General features: G+C 37.0%; 1 non-coding gene across 1 annotated transcript; it reads right to left on the bottom strand.

The window, feature by feature from the left end:
• Positions 1–535: 535 nt before the first annotated feature.
• Positions 536–6558, bottom strand: LOC118277441 (uncharacterized). The gene is made up of 2 exons (XR_007705671.1): positions 4847–6558; positions 536–4559 (listed from the first exon to the last, which is right to left on the bottom strand). It is a non-coding gene; the product is annotated as an uncharacterized LOC118277441 (transcript).
• Positions 6559–8428: the final 1870 nt, after the last annotated feature.

Genomic DNA, 8428 nt, shown 5'->3' on the forward strand with positions numbered 1-8428 from the left:
GAGTGTGTTGTAATATTTTCAGTTTGGATTGATGTTTTTCTTTTATTTTCTTTAACTATTCACGTTTGCATATCTTCAGAAACCATTTTGATACAATTACGATAATTCACTGTTGTTCACAGGGCTGTATTTATATTTTTATATGTTTATTACTTACAAGTTTTATAAAGTGCTAAAAACACTGCCTTAATGGCTGTTAGCGTTCTCTAACTATATTTTTATGTATTTATAGTAATATATTGTGATAAAAGTGTATAATTAATTTGTTTCCAGCGATATAAATTGATCTTACGGTAGTTTGAGTCTAGTGATGCACAGCAATATCTTGTTGGTTATGTAGGAGGTTACCTTCTTGTAAGAAGCTTCTGTTATGTTGGACTTTCTGTTGCTGGGCTCAGTGTTGGAATTTGATACTTGACTTACCGTTTGAGTTTACTAGAATCATTAACCGTAATGTCCATAAAAGTGTTTTGGCCACAATACATATTTTTTGAATTATTGGATGATTGTCATACTTGTTTTAATAATAATAATAATAACTCCCGGGAGAGGCCCTACTTTTTAACTCCGGTTGGTACTCGTGACTATCCGGAGTGGCCTCTCCTACCTCACTCTTGCCTTAATCGGCTGGTTTGAGTGGAGATTCGCAAGAGTGGAGTTGCCTTCAGCTCCACTTGGGGGAAGGACGTATCCCAGTAAGATGCTGGTAGGGGTCTTGACCGTACTTCCGGGATTGCTCTGATAGCCGTGGGATGCCTCCCCTTCCTCAAGCAGCTCAACGGATGTTGCTTCCCTTGTCGCTACATGCTAGCGGCCGTTTCCGGGGGCCCACTATTGAGTTTGCGAGTCACCCCCTGCCTGTTTATCCGTATTTTTCAATATTGGTCAGGGGCAGGGGCCATAGTCCCCATAGTTAACCGGTTAACTATTCCACAGCCACCCACACCCATATCCCTATCATTTCCTTTTACCATATCTCACAATAGTCCTGCATCAACCGGGGATTGTCCTTTGGTGTACTTCCATAGTGCATACAGGGATAATCGCCGGCTGATGTCCCCTTACATTTAGATTAAACTTGTTCAACGGGCCTCTGCGAGTTGGCTTCGGCCCCTCGTACGCCTTCCAAAGGTCCGGGACCCTGTGGTCCCGTGATTATGTAATGAACATACATAATAATAATAATATATTTATTTGCCAGAAACACGGTAAATACAGTTGTTACATAAATATTTAAAAGAGATCAACATGTTTCGCTGTCATAGCAGCATGCAAATTATCCAAGTTATTTTACTTGAAAACTTATACATTAAACTAATGTTTACAAAGTAATACATTGTAGTTATCTCAATGACTTAGGTAATACATAATACATACGCATTTTAAGAACAGGCATAAAGGCGAATTAAATAATTACATTTTTTATTTTGTACCCAAAGGACTTACACTTATTTTTCACAAAATATTCATCTATCTATCTATAGAATAATAATTTTCTTTTATTAGCCATTCCTTTAGAGCAGTACAGAATTTTTTATAGGGGAGATCACTTATAGACTTAGGTAACGTATTGTATATGAGGGGAGCCATATAGACACAACTACGCCTGAATAGTTCCAGTTTAGGTGCAGGCATCTCGAGATGCCTCCATGTTACTTTTCTTTTATTTCTGTCGTCTTTGTCTTTGGCTTCTTTGGTTTGTAGTAGTTATATAGTAAAACGGGGTGAATAGCAATGATTTTCAACGTTGTCCTAAGAATTTAACCTTCGGTATGCCTGGTAACAGAAAGTTACATGGTATGCCTGGTGGGTCTATCAGACCTGGATTTTTAACTTATAATTTCCCTAATATTTATGAATAAATATGTTATTAAGTAATATCAGTATTTTTACTAGAGGTGTATGTTACAAAATAAAATAAAATTATTATGATTTCAATTAAACTATGGCAGTATTTTTAAAGGTTTTCAAACTTAGTTAGGGGACGCCGGGGCTGAAAGTTCCGATTTTTATATAACACAAAATTTTATGATAAAAATGATGAGATTTCAATTTTGATATTTGATTTTATTAACAAGTCTTAATCGGTCTCTGTAATAGTTAAGTCATTTCTGCTAGTTTCTCAATATCTTTTTTTGTACAGGCATATTTATGCAAAATTTCGGAAGGGAACTTTCAACCCCACTTTGGGGCGAGTTGTTCCATGTGTGGGGTAAATTGTGCCACTTGGATAATATAACATTAAGTGTAAGGATAATGTATGGTTTATTTAAAATAAAACAATAATTTCAATAGTTACATTTATTTAGTATATATTATATATATAAATCTTTTATTAATTCAACCATAATAAAGATTGCTTAACCTAATTACAAAAATAACTGCACTTATTTAACTACATAATTCAACAGGCAACCTTCTTGCAAACGTTTTATTAATAAATTTAATGAAAAGTGAGATCAAACTTGCAATTATAATTAAATAACAAAACGAAACTTCTAACGTCAATATTATTTATCATCTTAAAGTTATTAAATTATTTATATTAAGTGAAATAAAATTAAAATGAAGACAAATCATCAGCCTTGTTTTAATCAATCAACTTTGGTAACTTTTATTCTTATTCATCACTCTTCTTCATCTGACTCACAGTTGGGACACACATACATAATATTATCAGTTTCATTTATACATTTAACATGTGCCCAATTTTTACACATGCCACATTCTATCCACTGTTCTCTTGGAAGTGAATTTGAATATGAATCACAACAAATGATGCAGTACCATTCCAGATCCTCATCATCACTATCACTCTCGCTTTCTTGTAAAACTCTTCGTTTAGCTTTTTCTTGAGCTTTTCCCTTTCCTTTGCCTTTTCCTTTGTAATTTTTGTTTTCTTTCCCCTTGTTTCCAATGGTTTCGCCTTTCCTTGCTTTCTTCTTTGCCTGTTCTTCAGCTAATGCGTTTTTTTCTGGCGTGTCGGTTTTCGGGGTGCCTTTGGTAAAGGCTTTACAATTTCAGGATTAAACACAGCTGAAGCATTTGTCTTTACTGGTGTGCATTGAAGTCCTTGGGGACTATTAATGGCCACAGAGGCAGCCTGAGATACATCACCCTGATCTGTTGCAGATTGTTGGGGTGGTTCACCAATCTGACCCGATGTCGAAGTGTTTATGGTTGTAGATTCCAGCTGAAAATTAATTTGAATATTGGATGGTCCTGGCTGGTCATCCATTTCACTCGTAACTGAACTGCTAGAAGGCTGGAGGGGTTCCTCATTTGACGCAGCTTGAGACGACGCAGCTTGAGACGACGCAGCTTGTAACAATGGCCGATCTGTCACGAAAGAAGGTGCATAATCCTCCTCTGTAAAAACGCCAGGGTTAAAGGGACATATTCCAGCCTTTTTAAAAGCGTTCATAATTGTTACAGGTGTTGCTGCTAAAGGCCATGCCGATTTAACGATTCCGGGAATTTCATAAATTGACATTGTTTTTCCCGGGTGATTCCGTAGCCAGTTGTCTTGACCTTTAGTACAATACGATTTAAAAGGCCCATTGATGCCCACATCCAGTGGCTGTAGCCTGTGTGTGCAGTGAGGTGGGAACGACAGCATTATTATAGAGTTCGCTTTAGCTTTCTCAACTACGTTGATGTCTACGTGTGACGAGTGGTTGTCCAATAATAGTAACACTGGTTCTTCTGGAGTGGGTTTCGTGAACTTGATAAAGTGATCAATATATGTGAGGAATTCAGTAGCAGTCATCCATCCTGATTTATTCCCAGCTCCAATTGACTCAGAGGGCCCATCTCTTAAAAACAAGTCTTTGAATTTCAAACGGGGAAACACAAACATTGGTGGAATCGTGTTTCCTGCGGCGCTTGCTGCTAACTCTACAGTAACTAAAGTTCCACGCTCAGCAGAAACGATAGCACCAACCTGTTTTGCGCCTTTTTGTGCTACAATCTTCTTCGGCTTTAAGACAGTCGTGACTCCAGTCTCGTCCAGGTTCCATATTCTAGAAGGTGATAACTTATATTTGAGTAGAATATCGCCGAGCTTTGTGAAAAATTCATCTACATTATGTTTGTTAAATGCAGATGCACGTCCTGCACTTGTCGCTTCTGGTGTTCGTATAGACAATACTGGGTTCCTTTTAATAAAGCCAGTGAACCAATCCTCCCCAGCTTCTCGATTCTTAAGCCACGAAGGAGGAATGTTTCCCAAAGAAAATCTAACTGCGCATTCATACGCTAGTTTTCGCACCTCTCCTGGCAGCAAACCGAAGTATATAGATGAACACTTTAAAATGTATTTAACTAGCTCTTTTTCCTGTTCCGCAGTAAACACTGATCTGCTTTTATAACCTACGGTAAGATCTTTACCAGCTCTCATTTTTTTTACAAATCGATGTAATGTCATGTGGCAAATTTCTAATTCTCTGGCTACCGTTTTTACTTTTCTTCCATCTTGTATGACAGCATTGGCAGCTTGGCGTAATAACGTTTCAGATGTTTTCCCTCTCTCAGTTTTCCGTTTGTAGGCACGTACCATCCTAAAAAAACGGAAAAATATACCTCAAAAATGTATAAAAAATTTAAGTATCGGTTGGGGTAAGTTGTTCCGGGGAACAACCAGCCCCTTTGGGAGGGAACTTGTAGCCCCAAATTATATTTTTGTATAAAAACTGTCATGCTAGCAAATTCACAAATTCAATTAAAAAAACATTTAAGCTATAATATACCTCACTAATGCCACTCTGAAATTGGAAAGATGCACATAAATCGGGCAATATTAAATGAAATTAGACCAAAAAGTATAAATACGAAAAAATTTACTCACGTGGTGTTCTAATAGCGCGGTGCACACAGCCACTCGTCCGCCGCTGTAACTAAGATGGCGGCCAGCGTGGCGCGTCTCCTGTTGCTTCAATGACGCACTTCACGTGTATTGCTATCTCTTTTCTTTACAAAGTTATTACTGTCGGAACAACGTGCCCCGGGAACTTTCAGCCCCGGCGTCCCCTACCGCTTCAATCGTTCCTTGCTCTTTTTCCTTTAATTTTTCCTTTTGGCTTGTGTTTCCTGTATATTGTTCCGCTTCTTTTACAAGGTGGTAGAGCCCTTTCTAGCAGTTCGTATACTGTTGCTTTTATTCCCTTTTTCAAGTTTCTAGATTCCTCTAGTTGTCCTTTGATTTTGATAAGGCAGGATCTAGCTTCTTTCGTGCGGCTCTCGTAGACTTTTGATGAAGCCGAATGTACGCTTTGTGGTTTACGAGGTACGATTGTGGTTGGCTTGCTGCTCTGGGCATTTTGATCTAAGCGCGTTGGTGTTAGCTTTATTGATGGCTTAGATAGTCCTGATTGTTTTGTTGGGCTAGCAGTGGTACGGTACCCTTCTTCAACATTGGCAGCGTTTGAGGTTCCTGCCTCTTCCCCTGTTTTCTCTGGGCTCTTACTCTGCGGGCTGGTTTGTGTTTTCTTAACTGGTGTCCTAATTCCCATCATTTTTAGGAAGCAATTATTTGCTGAGGATGAGTGCAACGTCAAGAGATTTTAGGGTACTGTATAGGATGCTCCGGTTAGTGTAAAGTTTAGATAAGATGGAATCAATGTATAAATATTTAAAGTAAACTATGACACACAAAAGGAGATTCAAAAGAATCTGGTCAAATAAAGTCTTTGTTAAAGGGATTGTCAGTGTGCGCGGACAGATGACGACGGGCACGCTTCGCAGAATTGTAAGTAATGGCCGAGTTCATTACCTGTTGTCGAAAATGTATATGACGAGGTGTTAACTTGTTTCCGAATCTAAGACCTTCGTTTTGTTGAAGTTTATTAAGATTTATTAGTAGTTGCCATTTGATTTGTTTGTCATTATTATCAAATAACAGTATTCTTTTCGAACGTGTTTCTTATTAATTTTATAACATGGCAAGGGTCTATAAAAATGCAAACGTTTTCTCCCGTGCATGGATGTGGAAAATAAGTCTTCATAATACTGACGTCAGATAATTTACAGCCCAAAATTTCAGCTGCATCAAAGTTTGCAGAACAACCATCAAATGTAAGACTTAAAACTATTACGCCAACCTCATGGCACTTCTGCAAGCATATTTTTATTTCAAGCAAATTTGCCTTTGTTTCAGCATTCACACCGGCTATCAGAAAGTAACCCACAGGTAATTTCCAATTTTCGTTTAGGGCAACGAGCATAAATACTAAAGCTTGCGTTGCCATAGTCTCGTCTTCTTCACCTTGCATAGGACCTGCTCCAAAATTAACTGCCCCCAATTTTTGATTGTTGTGAAAAAGCTTCTGTCTCCTGATAGCTATTTCGTCAAAGACTAAAGAGCAGAGTACAGGTTTATTTGAATTTGTGTTGGATTGGGATTTCTTCTTCAAGGCTGCAAATGCTTCTGTTGTGAAACCGGGTTCTGCATTAACCGTTGAATACCATCTGCAAATTATCCTAGGATGTGGAAGAGCTTTATTGTAGCATTCCCTAACGTATTTATATGCAGCTGGAGAATAGTAGTGTAAAGTCAATGCGAATTTGGGTCAAACACAAAATGTGATGTTCAGAATTTCCTCAAAATGAAACTTCAGATATGGTTTTGAAAATCAGCCTTTATTTGAGTAATAGTCTCTAATAATCTTTAATAATATCAAAACAGATCAGTCTTACATATTCTTTGTAAAAATCACAATTTTTAATTTTATGAGATCACAGAAGGGACGTAATTGTCTACAGATAATAACATAAACCTTATTAGCTAATCAAATTATTATAATTTGTTAACAAAATTTAGTTGGTAACCATCAAAATTAAATTCTCTTTCGTTACATGATTAATAATGATTAAAAAAATACGGGTATTTTAGAAAAAAAAAAATTATTTTAAATAATTCACAGAATGGACATCTTTTCTGTAGAATACCAGACAATACCGAGTGTGCACCTTAAATTAACCACTTAATCAAACAATTATGACTAATTCGAAAAAAAATCAATAATGTTAAAAGTATTCACTTCTCCAGTAAGCAAACAGTGCTCGAAAAGTACAGTAAAAAACAATCAAAATATATTTTCGTCGTCAGAATCGTCCCATATAAAAGGCATACGGCGTTTTTTTGGCGCCGTTTCTTCGGACGAGTCAGAGTCATTTAAGATGATACGTCGTGTGCTTTTTATAGGTCTATTATAACTTTGTAAAGGTAAGTTTTCTATAGGATTATCAGGTGTCAATCTATCAGAGAAACCGGGTGATAATGTTTTAGTTGTAGCAATACTAGTTCCTGTACTTGCAGGTGAAATAGCTTCAAACAAACAATTCAGATTGCTGGAAGGCCCTGCTTGAGGAGATGCCGGTGATATATTGATAAAGTTATGATCAGATAATTCAAAATTGTTATGGAAAGGATCTTTAAACTGTATATTAATCTGTCCAATTCCATAATGCGGGCATCTTTCATAGGCAGCGCAATCCAAGCAGCTTAATCGACGGGCATGGATAACATGAGGATTTTCTACATGCCATGTTATTTGATGTATTTCGAGAGTACCTTTAAAAGGACGTGTAGCACTCTCCTTTAAAAGTAAGTCGATTTCAGGAAACCTCGACTCGTCGATTTTGAAAACCTGTATACCTTTACAGTTAACTGATAAACATGCCATTAAATCATCCAAATTAGACACATCATTACCCTTTGCAACATGAGCATCACAAAGGCGCTTGATACATCCTCCAACACCGTCGGGAGCACCTTTCCCATGTCCTCGCTCAGTAAAATGCCAAATAATAGATGTGATAGAAAATTCTTTACTTAGTAACGTCGCGATTAAGAAAAACATGGACTTGTTGCGGTATTGAGTTAAGGGACCATCGCTCAAAATGTGCAAAACTTGCAAATCAGGGGATAACTCTTTAATTTTTTTTATTATGGCAATTAAGTGAACGCATATAGCAACTGGGTCATGTCGCAGGTTCTCTGATGCAGTACAGAAAGGGAAACTATTTATATAATTGTTTGGGGGCTCGAAATTTGTATTATAATATACGCTTGTATGTAACAAGATTTGCGATTTTGATCCACCGAAATGCGCCGATTGGACCTCTTGCCCATACTTACAATTATAATTTTCTGAGAAGTCTATGTGTAGTAGCCCCTCAGCAGTAGATAAATTTTGTTTAACTTGTTGTATGGATTTATTTTGATGAATCATGTTTCCCACGTGTTTTCTTAAAGTAGGTAAAGGACATCGGGCGTTTTCTACCCGATTTTTTAAAAGTCGCGAACATAAACCAAAACATTTTTAAATGAAAGTGTTTGCAATCATATTTAATATTGTGTAGTTATTTTGATTCACAATAATGGGAAAATGGAAATAATTAGTAAAATGAAAATGATATTTTAAGTTGA

This window comes from Spodoptera frugiperda, chromosome 10 (genome assembly GCF_023101765.2).
Source record: "Spodoptera frugiperda isolate SF20-4 chromosome 10, AGI-APGP_CSIRO_Sfru_2.0, whole genome shotgun sequence".
NCBI lineage: Eukaryota > Metazoa > Arthropoda > Insecta > Lepidoptera > Noctuidae > Spodoptera > Spodoptera frugiperda.